This window comes from Schistocerca gregaria, unplaced genomic scaffold (genome assembly GCF_023897955.1).
Source record: "Schistocerca gregaria isolate iqSchGreg1 unplaced genomic scaffold, iqSchGreg1.2 ptg000251l, whole genome shotgun sequence".
NCBI lineage: Eukaryota > Metazoa > Arthropoda > Insecta > Orthoptera > Acrididae > Schistocerca > Schistocerca gregaria.
In genome coordinates this window covers 2,178,539-2,191,166 of record NW_026061759.1, presented here as the reverse complement: position 1 = coordinate 2,191,166, position 12,628 = coordinate 2,178,539, and positions in this window count along the sequence as shown.

The window sequence follows — 12,628 nt, the reverse complement described above, 5'->3', positions numbered from 1 at the left end:
TACTTCAACTTTGAAGTTTCTTCTGTGTTCTACTATGGTGCTTTTAGTGTCTCCGCATACCGCAGCACGCGACATAGCTTTGCAGACGATAAATGTAACCGTCTCAGAGAGAAAAGCGGCCAATGTGACGATCTGGCTTTAAGACGATTCGATAACAAATGACGAAAACGGACGGATTTCTCAGGTTTTTAATACATATGAACACTTTTCACATTATCCCGTGCAACGCGGCTGTTAGTCCTCCTTTCATGCAAAATCGTATGGTCCTAGGTCATGTCCAAGCCACCAAAGCCGGCTAAAAAGTGAATAATCGACAACTAAAACTTCAATTGTACTACTTCTTACTGGCTATTGCTTCAACTTAGAAGCTTCTTCAGTGTTCTAGTATGGTGCTTTTAGTGTCCCCGCATCCCGCAGCACGCGACATAGCTTTGCAGACGATAAATGTAACCGTCTCAGAGAGAAATGCGGCCAACGTGACGATCTGCCTTTAAGTCGATTCGTTAACAAATGAAGAAAACGGACGGATTTATCAGGTTTTTACCACATATGAACACTTTTCACATTCTCCCGTGCAACGCGGCTGCCAGTCCTCCTTTCATGTAAAATCTTAAGGTCCCTTGTCATGTCCAAGCCACCAAAGCCGGCTAAAAAGTGAATAATCGCCAACTAAAACGTCAATTGTACTACTTCTTACTGGCTATTACTTCAACTTAGAAGCATCTTCTGTGTTCTTCTATGGTGCTTTTAGTGTCTCCGCATACTGCAGCACGCGACATAGCTTTGCAGACAATAAGTGTAACCTTCTCAGAGAGAAAGGCGGCAAATGTGACGATCTGGCTTTAAGTCGATTCGATAACAAATGACGAAAACGGACGGATTTCTCAGGTTTTTACTACACATGAACACTTTTCACATTCTCCCATGCAACGCGGCTGCTACTCCTCCTTTCATGCAAAATCGTAAGGTCCCAGGTCATGTCCAAGCCACCAAAGCCAGCTGAAAAGTGAATAATCGACAACTAAAACTTCAATTGTACTACTTCTTACTGGCTATTACTTCAACTTAGAAGCTTCTTCTGTGTTCTCCTATGGTGCTTTTAGTGTCTCCGCAGATCGCAGCACGCGACATAGCTTTGCAGACGATAAATGTAACCGTTTCAGAGAGAAGAGCGGCAAATGTGACGATCTGGCTTTAAGTCGATTCGATAACAAATGACGAAAACGGACGGATTTCTCAGGATTTTACTACATATGAACTCTTTTCACATTCTCCCGTGCAACGCGGCTGTTAGTCCTCCTTTCATGCAAAATCTTATGGTCCTAGGTCATGTCCAAGCCACCAAAGCCGGCTAAAAAGTGAATAATCGACAACTAAACATGAATTGTACTACTTCTTACTGGCTATTACTTCAACTTAGAAGCTTCTTCTGTGTTCTACTATGGTGCTTTTAGTGTCTCCGCATCCCGCAGCACGCGACATAGCTTTGCAGACGATAAATGTAACCGTCTCAGAGAGAAATGCGGCCAATGTGACGATCTGGCTTTAAGACGATTCGATAACAAATGACGAAAACGGACGGATTTCTCAGGTTTTTACTACATATGAACACTTTTCACATTCTCCGGTGCAACGTGGCTGCTAGTCTTCCTTTCATGCAAAATTTTATGGTTCCACCTCATGTCCAAGCCACCAAAGCCGGCTAAAAAGTGAATAATCGACAACTAAAACTTCAATTGTACTACTTCTTACTGGCTATTACTTCAACTTAGAAGCTTCTTCTGTGTTCTACTATGGTGCTTTTAGTGTTTCCGCATACTGCAGCACGCGACATAGCTTTGCAGACGATAAATGTAACCGTTTCAGAGAGTAGAGCGGCCAATGTGACTATGTGGCTTAAAGTCGATTCGATAACAAATGACGAAAACGGACGGATTTCTCAGGTTTTTACTACATATGAACACTTTTCACATTCTCCCGTGCAACGCGTCTGCTAGTCCTCCTTTCATGCAAAATCTTATGGTCCTAGGTCATGTCCAAGCCACCAAAGCCGGCTAAAAAGTGAATAATCGACAACTAAAACTTGAATTGTACTACTTTTTACTGGCTATTACTTCAACTTTGAAGTTTCTTCTGTGTTCTACTATGGTGTTTTTAGTGTCTCCGCATACCGCAGCACGCGACATAGCTTCGCAGACGATAAATGTAACCGTCTCAGAGAGAAAAGCGGCCAATGTGACGATCTGGCTTTAAGTCGATTCGATAACAAATGACGAAAACGGACGGATTTCTCAGGTTTTTACTACATATGAACACTTTTCACATTCTCCCGTGCAACGCGGCTGTTAGTCCTCCTTTCATGCAAAATCGTATGGTCCTAGGTCATGTCCAAGCCACCAAAGCCGGCTAAAAAGTGAATAATCGACAACTAAAACTTCAACTGTACTACTTCTTACTGGCTATTGCTTCAACTTAGAAGCTTCTTCAGTGTTCTACTATGGTGCTTTTAGTGTCTCCGCATACCGCAGCACGCGACATAGCTTTGCAGACGATAAATGTAACCGTCTCAGAGAGAAAAGCGGCCAATGTGATGATCTGGCTTAATACGATTCGATAACAAATGACGAAAACGGACGGATTTCTCAGGTTTTTACTACATATGAACACTTTTCACATTCTCCCGTGCAACGCGGCTGTTAGTCCTCCTTTCATGCATAATCTTATGGTCCTAGGTCATGTCCAAGCCACCAAAGCCCGCTAAAATGTGAATAATCGACAACTAAAACTTGAATTGTACTACTTCTTACTGGCTATTGCTTCAACTTAGAAGCTTCTTCAGTGTTCTACTATGGTGCTTTTAGTGTCTCCGCATACCGCAGCACGCGACATAGATTTGCAGACGATAAATGTAACCGTCTCAGAAAGAAAAGCAGCCAATGTGACGATCTGGCTTTAAGACGATTCGATAACAAATGACAAAAACGGACGGATTTCTCAGGTTTTTACTACATATGAACACTTTTCGCATTCTCCGGTGCAACGTGGCTGCTAGTCTTCCTTTCATGCAAAATTTTATGGTTCCACCTCATGTCCAAGCAACCAAAGCCGGCTAAAAAGTGAATAATCGACAACTAAAACTTCATTTGTACTACTTCTTACTGCCTATTACTTCAACATAGAAGCTTCTTCAGTGTTCTACTACGGTGCTTTTAGTGTTTCCGCATAACGCAGCACGCGACATAGCTTTGTAGACGATAAATGTAACCGTTTCAGAGAGAAGAGCGGCCAATGTGACGATCTGGCTTTAAGTCGATTCGATAACAAATGACGAAAACGGACGGATTTCTCAGGTTTTTACTACATATGAACACTTTTCACATTCTCCCGTGCAACGCGGCTGCTAGTCCTCCTTTCGTGCAAAATCTTAAGGTCCTAGGTCATGTCCAAGCCACCAAAGCCGGCTAAAATGTGAATAATCGACAACTACAACTTGAATTGTATTACTTCTTACTGCCTATTACTTCAATTTAGAAGCTTCTTCTGTGTTCTACTATGGTGCTTTTAGTGTCTCCGCATACCGCAGCACGCGACATAGCGTTGCAGACGATAAATGTAACGGTATCAGAGAGAAAAGCGGCCAATGTGACGATCTGCCTTTAAGTCGATTCGATAAAAATGACGAAAACGGACGGATTTCTCAGGTTTTAACTACATATGAACACTTTTCACATTCTCCGGTGCAACGTGGCTGCTAGTCTTCCTTTCATGCAAAATTTTATGGTTCCACCTCATGTCCAAGCCACCAAAGCCTGCTAATAAGTGAATAATCGACAACTAAAACTTGAATTGTACTACTTCTTACTGGCTATTGCTTCAACTTAGAAGCTTCTTCTGTGTTCTACTATGGTGCTTTTAGTGTCTCCGCATACCGCAGCACGCGACATAGCTTTGCAGACGATAAATGTAACCGTTTCAGAGAGAAGAGCGGCCAATGTGACGATCTGGCTTTAAGTCGATTCGATAACAAATGACGAAAACGGACGGATTTCTCAGGTTTTTACTACATATGAACAGTTTTCACATTCTCCCGTGCAACGCGGCTGCTAGTCCTCCTTTCATGCAAAATCTTAAGGTCCTAGGTCATGTCCAAGCCACCAAAGCCGGCTAAAATGTGAATAATCGACAACTAAAACTTGAACTGTATTACTTCTTACTGGCTATTACTTCAACTTAGAAGCTTCTTCTGTGTTCTACTATGGTGCTTTTAGTGTCTCCGCATACCGCAGCACGCGACATAGCGTTGCAGACGATAAATGTAACCGTCTCAGAGAGAAAAGCGGCCAATGTGACGTTCTGCCTTTAAGTCGATTCGTTAACAAATGACGAAAACGGACGGATTTATCAGGTTTTTACCACATATGAACACTTTTCACATTCTCCCGTGCAACGCGGCTGCCAGTCCTCCTTTCATGTAAAATCTTAAGGTCCCTTGTCATGTCCAAGCCACCAAAGCCGGCTAAAAAGTGAATAATCGACAACTAAAACTTCAATTGTACTACTTCTTACTGGCTATTACTTCAACTTAGAAGCATCTTCTGTGTTCTTCTATGGTGCTTTTAGTGTCTCCGCATACTGCAGCACGCGACATAGCTTTGCAGACAATAAGTGTAACCTTCTCAGAGAGAAAGGCGGCAAATGTGAAGATCTGGCTTTAAGTCGATTCGATAACAAATGACGAAAACGGACGGATTTCTCAGGTTTTTACTACACATGAACACTTTTCACATTCTCCCATGCAACGCGGCTGCTAGTCCTCCTTTCATGCAAAATCGTAAGGTCCCAGGTCATGTCCAAGCCACCAAAGCCGGCTAAAAAGTTAATAATCGACAACTAAAACTTCAATTGTACTACTTCTTACTGGCTATTACTTCAACTTAGAAGCTTCTTCTGTGTTCTCCTATGGTGCTTTTAGTGTCTCCGCAGATCGCAGCACGCGACATAGCTTTGCAGACGATAAATGTAACCGTTTCAGAGAGAAGAGCGGCAAATGTGACGATCTGGCTTTAAGTCGATTCGATAACAAATGACGAAAACGGACGGATTTCTCAGGTTTTTACTACATATGAACACTTTTCACATTCTCCCGTGCAACGCGGCTGTTAGTCCTCCTTTCATGCAAAATCTTATGGTCCTAGGTCATGTCCAAGCCACCAAAGCCGGCTAAAAAGTGAATAATCGACAACTAAAACATGAATTGTACTACTTCTTACTGTCTTACTGGCTATTACTTCAACTTAGAAGCTTCTTCTGTGTTCTACTATGGTGCTTTTAGTGTTTCCGCATACCGCAGCACGCGACATAGCTTTGTAGACGATAAATGTAGCCGTTTCAGAGAGAAGAGGGGCCAATGTGACGATCTGACTTTAAGTCGATTCGATAACAAATGACGAAAACGGACGGATTTCTCAGGTTTTTACTACATATGAACACTTTTCACATTCTCCCGTGCAACGCGGCTGTTAGTCCTCCTTTCATGCAAAATCTTATGGTCCTAGGTCATGTCCAAGCCACCAAAGCCGGCTAAAAAGTGAATAATCGACAACTAAAACTTCAATTGTACTACTTCTTTCTGGCTATTGCTTCAACTTAGAAGCTTCTTCAGTGTTCTACTATGGTGCTTTTAGTGTGTCCGCATACCGCAGCACGCGACATAGCTTTGCAGACGATAAATGTAACCGTCTCAGAGAGAAAAGCAGCCAATGTGACGATCTGGCTTTAAGACGATTCGATAACAAATGACGAAAACGGACGGATTTCTCAGGTTTTTACTACATATGAACACTTTTCACATTCTCCCGTGCAACGCGGCTGTTAGTCCTCCTTTCATGCAAAATCTTATGGTCCTAGGTCATGTCCAAGCCACCAAAGCCGGCTAAAAAGTGAATAATCGACAACTAAAACTTCAATTGTACTACTTCTTACTGGCTATTGCTTCAACTTAGAAGCTTCTTCAGTGTTCTACTATGGTGCTTTTAGTGTCTCCGCATACCGCAGCAGGCGACATAGATTTGCAGACGATAAATGTAACCGTCTCAGAGAGAAAAGCAGCCAATGTGACGATCTGGCTTTAAGACGATTTGATAACAAATGACGAAAACGATTTATTTCTCAGGTTTTTACTACATATGAACACTTTTCACATTCTCCGGTGCCACGTGGCTGCTAGTGTTCCTTTCATGCAAAATTTTATGGTTCCACCTCATGTCCAGGCCACCAAAGACGGCTAAAATATGAATAACCGACAACTAAAAGTTCAATTGCACTACTTCTTACTGGCTATTACTTCAACATAGAAGCTTCTTCAGTGTTCTACTATGGTGCTTTTAGTGTTTCCGCATACTGCAGCACGCGACATAGCTTTGCAGACGATAAATGTAACCGTTTCAGAGAGTAGAGCGGAAAAAGTGACGATCTGGCTTTAAGTCGATTCGATAACAAATGACGAAAACGGACGGATTTCTCAGGTTTTTACTACATATGAACACTTTTCACATTCTCCCGTGCAACGCGTCTGCTAGTCCTCCTTTCATGCAAAATCTTAAGGTCCTAGGTCATGTCCAAGCCACCAAAGCCGGCTAAATAGTGAATAATCGACAACTAAATTTGAATTGAAATACTTCTTACTGGCTGTTACTTCAACTTAGAAGCTTCTTCAGTGTTCTACTATGGTGCTTTTAGTGTCTCCGCATACCGCAGCAGGCGACATAGATTTGCAGACGATAAATGTAACCGTCTCAGAGAGAAAAGCTGCCAATGTGACGATCTGGCTTTAAGACGATTTGATAACAAATGACGAAAACGATGGATTTCTAAGATTTTTACTACATATAAACACTTTTCACATTCTCCCGTGCAACGCGGCTGCTAGTCCTCCTTTCATGCAAAATCTTAAGGTCCTAGGTCATGTCCAAGCCACCAAAGCCGGCTAAAAAGTGAATAATCGACAACTAAAACTTGAATTGTATTACTTCTTACTGGCTATTACTTCAACTTAGAAGCTTCTTCAGTGTTCTACTATGGTGCTTTTAGTGTCTCCGCATACCGCAGCACGTGACATAGCGAAGCAGACGATAAATGTAACCGTCTCAGAGAGAAAAGCGGCCAATGTGACGATCTAGCTTTAAGTCGATTCGATAACAAATGACGAAAACGGACGGATTTCTAAGGTTTTTACTACATATGAACACTTTTCACATTCTCCCGTGCAACGCGTCTGCTAGTCCTCCTTTCATGCAAAATCTTATGGTCCTAGGTCATATCCAAGCCACCAAAGCCGGCTAAAAAGTGAATAATCGACAACTAAAACTTGAATTGTACTACTTCTTACTGGCTATTGCTTCAACTTAGAAGCTTCTTCAGTGTTCTACTATGGTGCTTTTAGTGTCTCCGCATACCGCAGCACGCGACATAGCTTTGCAGACGATAAATGTAACCGTCTCAGAGAGAAAAGCGGCCAATGTGACGATCTGGCTTTAAGTCGATTCGATAACAAATGACGAAAACGGACGGATTTCTCAGGTTTTTACTACATATGAACACTTTTCACATTCTCCCGTGCAACGCGGCTGTTAGTCCTCCTTTCATGCAAAATCTTATGGTCCTAGGTCATGTACAAGCCACCAAAGCCGGCTAAAAAGTGAATAATCGACAACTAAAACTTCAATTGTACTACTTCTTACTGGCTGTTGCTTCAACTTAGAAGCTTCTTCAGTGTTCTACTATGGTGCTTTTAGTGTCTCCGCATACCGCAGCAGGCGACATAGATTTGCAGACAATAAATGTAACCGTCTCAGAGAGAAAAGCAGCCAATGTGACGATCTGGCTTTAAGACCATTTGATAACAAATGACGAAAACGATGGATTTCTCAGGTTTGTACTACATATGAACACTTTTCACATTCTCCGGTGCAACGTGGCTGCTAGTCTTCCTTTCATGCAAAATTTTATGGTTCCATCTCATGTCCAAGCCACCAAAGCCGGCTAAAAAGTGAATAATCGACAACTAAAAGTTCAATTGCACTACTTCTTACTGGCTATTACTTCAACATTGAAGCTTCTTCAGTGTTCTACTATGGTGCTTTTAGTGTTTCCGCATACTGCAGCACGCGACATAGCTTTGCAGACGATAAATGTAACCGTTTCAGAGAGTAGAGCGGCCAATGTGACTATGTGGCTTTAAGTCGATTCGATAACAAATGACGAAAACGGACGGATTACTCAGGTTTTTACTACATATGAACACTTTTCACATTCTCCCGTGCAACGAGTCTGCTAGTCCTCCTTTCATGCAAAATCTTAAGGTACTAGGTCATGTCCAAGCCACCAAAGCCGGCTAAATAGTGAATAATCGACAACTAAATTTGAATTGAAATACTTCTTACTGGCTATTACTTCAACTTAGAAGCTTCTTCAGTGTTCTACTATGGTGCTTTTAGTGTTTCCGCATACTGCAGCACGCGACATAGCTTTGCAGACGATAAAAGTAACCGTTTCAGAGAGTAGAGCGGCCAATGTGACTATGTGGCTTTAAGTCGATTCGATAACAAATGACGAAAACGGACGGATTTCTCAGGTTTTTACTACATATGAACACTTTTCACATTCTCCCGTGCAACGCGTCTGCTACTCCTCCTTTCATGCAAAATCTTATGGTCCTAGGTCATGTCCAAGCCACCAAAGCCGGCTAAAAAGTGAATAATCGACAACTAAAACTTGAATTGTACTACTTCTTACTGGCAATTACTTCAACTTTGAAGTTTCTTCTGTGTTATACTATGGTGCTTTTAGTGTCTCCGCATACCGCAGCACGCGACATAGCTTTGCAGACGATAAATGTAACCGTCCCAGAGAGAAAAGCGGCCAATGTGACGATCTGGCTTTAAGTCGATTCGATAACAAATGACGATAACGGACGGATTTATCAGGTTTTTACCACATATGAACACTTTTCACATTCTCCCGTGCAACGCGGCTGCCAGTCCTCCTTTCATGTAAAATCTTAAGGTCCCTTGTCATGTCCAAGCCACCAAAGCCGGCTAAAAAGTGAATAATCGACAACTAAAACTTCAATTGTACTACTTCTTACTGGCTATTACTTCAACTTAGAAGCATCTTCTGTGTTCTTCTATGGTGCTTTTAGTGTCTCCGCATACTGCAGCACGCGACATAGCTTTGCAGACATTAAGTGTAACCTTCTCAGAGAGAAAGGCGGCAAATGTGACGATCTGGCTTTAAGTCGATTCGATAACAAATGACGAAAACGGACGGATTTCTCAGGTTTTTAGTACACATGAACACTTTTCACACTCTCCCATGCAACATGGCTGCTAGTCCTCCTTTCATGCAAAATCGTAAGGTCCCAGGTCATGTCCAAGCCACCAAAGCCAGCTAAAAAGTGAATAATCGACAACTAAAACTACAATTGTACTACTTCTTACTGGCTATTACTTCAACTTAGAAGCTTCTTCTGTGTTCTCCTATGGTGCTTTTAGTGTCTCCGCAGATCGCAGCACGCGACATAGCTTTGCAGACGATAAATGTAACCGTTTCAGAGAGAAGAGCGGCAAATGTGACGATCTGGCTTTAAGTCGATTCGATAACAAATGACGAAAACGGACGGATTTCTCAGGTTTTTACTACATATGAACACATTTCACATTCTCCCGTGCAACGCGGCTGTTAGTCCTCCTTTCATGCAAAATCTTATGGTCCTAGGTCATGTCCAAGCCACCAAAGCCGGCTAAAAAGTGAATAATCGACAACTAAAACATGAATTGTACTACTTCTTACTGGCTATTACTTCAACTTAGAAGCTTCTTCTGTGTTCTACTATGGTGCTTTTAGTGTTTCCGCATACCGCAGCACGCGACATAGCTTTGTAGACGATAAATGTAACCGTTTCAGAGAGAAGAGGGGCCAATGTGACGATCTGACTTTAAGTCGATTCGATAACAAATGACGAAAACGGACGGATTTCTCAGGTTTTTACTACATATGAACACTTTTTATATTCCCCCGTGCAACGCGGCTGCCAGTCCTCCTTTCATGCAAAATCTTAACGTCCTAGGTGATGTCCGAGCTACCAATGCCGGCTAAAAAGTGAATAATCGACAACTAAATTTGAATTGAAATACTTCTTACTGGCTATTACTTCAACTTAGAAGCTTCTTCTGTGTTCTACTATGGTGCTTTTAGTGTTTCCGCATACTGCAGCACGCGACATAGCTTTGCAGACGATAAATGTAACCGTTTCAGAGAGTAGAGCGGCCAATGTGACTATGTGGCTTTAAGTCGATTCGATAACAAATGACGAAAACGGACGGATTTCTAAGGTTTTTACTACATATGAACACTTTTCACATTCTCCCGTGCAACGCGTCTGCTAGTCCTCCTTTCATGCAAAATCTTATGGTCCTAGGTCATATCCAAGCCACCAAAGCCGGCTAAAAAGTGAATAATCGACAACTAAAACTTGAATTGTAGTACTTCATATTGGCTATTGATTCAACTTTGAAGTTTCTTCTGTGTTCTTCTATGGTGCTTTTAGTGTCTCCGCATACCGCAGCACGCGACATAGCTTTGCAGACGATAAATGTAACCGTCCCAGAGAGAAAAGCGGCCAATGTGACGATCTGGCTTTAAGTCGATTCGATAAGAGGTGACGAAAACGGACGTATTTCTCAGGTTTTTACTACATATGAACACTTTTCACATTCTCCCGTGCAACGCGGCTGTTAGTCCTCCTTTCATGCAAAATCTTATGGTCCTAGGTCATGTCCAAGCCACCAAAGCCGGCTAAAAAGTGAATAATCGACAACTAAAACTTCAATTGTACTACTTCTTTCTGGCTATTGCTTCAACTTAGAAGCTTCTTCAGTGTTCTACTATGGTGCTTTTAGTGTCTCCGCATACCGCAGCACGCGACATAGCTTTGCAGACGATAAATTTAACCGTCTCAGAGAGAAAAGCGGGCAATGTGACGATCTGGCTTTAAGTCGATTCGATAACAAATGACGAAAACGGACGGATTTCTCAGGTTTTTAGTACACATGAACACTTTTCACACTCTCCCATGCAACATGGCTGCTAGTCCTCCTTTCATGCAAAATCGTAAGGTCCCAGGTCATGTCCAAGCCACCAAAGCCAGCTAAAAAGTGAATAATCGACAACTAAAACTACAATTGTACTACTTCTTACTGGCTATTACTTCAACTTAGAAGCTTCTTCTGTGTTCTCCTATGGTGCTTTTAGTGTCTCCGCAGATCGCAGCACGCGACATAGCTTTGCAGACGATAAATGTAACCGTTTCAGAGAGAAGAGCGGCAAATGTGACTATCTGGCTTTAAGTCGATTCGATAACAAATGACGAAAACGGACGGATTTCTCAGGTTTTTACTACATATGAACACATTTCACATTCTCCCGTGCAACGCGGCTGTTAGTCCTCCTTTCATGCAAAATCTTATGGTCCTAGGTCATGTCCAAGCCACCAAAGCCGGCTAAAAAGTGAATAATCGACAACTAAAACATGAATTGTACTACTTCTTACTGGCTATTACTTCAACTTAGAAGCTTCTTCTGTGTTCTACTATGGTGCTTTTAGTGTTTCCGCATACCGCAGCACGCGACATAGCTTTGTAGACGATAAATGTAACCGTTTCAGAGAGAAGAGGGGCCAATGTGACGATCTGACTTTAAGTCGATTCGATAACAAATGACGAAAACGGACGGATTTCTCAGGTTTTTACTACATATGAACACTTTTTATATTCCCCCGTGCAACGCGGCTGCCAGTCCTCCTTTCATGCAAAATCTTAACGCCCTAGGTGATGTCCGAGCTACCAATGCCGGCTAAAAAGTGAATAATCGACAACTAAATTTGAATTGAAATACTTCTTACTGGCTATTACTTCAACTTAGAAGCTTCTTCTGTGTTCTACTTTGGTGCTTTTAGTGTTTCCGCATACTGCAGCACGCGACATAGCTTTGCAGACGATAAATGTAACCGTTTCAGAGAGTAGAGCGGCCAATGTGACTATGTGGCTTTAAGTCGATTCGATAACAAATGACGAAAACGGACGGATTTCTAAGGTTTTTACTACATATGAACACTTTTCACATTCTCCCGTGCAACGCGTCTGCTAGTCCTCCTTTCATGCAAAATCTTATGGTCCTAGGTCATGTCCAAGCCACCAAAGCCGGCTAAAAAGTGAATAATCGACAACTAAAACTCGAATTGTAGTACTTCATACTGGCTATTGATTCAACTTTGAAGTTTCTTCTGTGTTCTTCTATGGTGCTTTTAGTGTCTCCGCATACCGCAGCACGCGACATAGCTTTGCAGACGATAAATGTAACCGTCCCAGAGAGAAAAGCGGCCAATGTGACGATCTGGCTTTAAGTCGATTCGATAAGAGGTGACGAAAACGGACGGATTTCTCAGGTTTTTACTACATATGAACACTTTTCACATTCTCCCGTGCAACGCGGCTGTTAGTCCTCCTTTCATGCAAAATCTTATGGTCCTAGGTCATGTCCAAGCCACCAAAGCCGGCTAAAAAGTGAATAA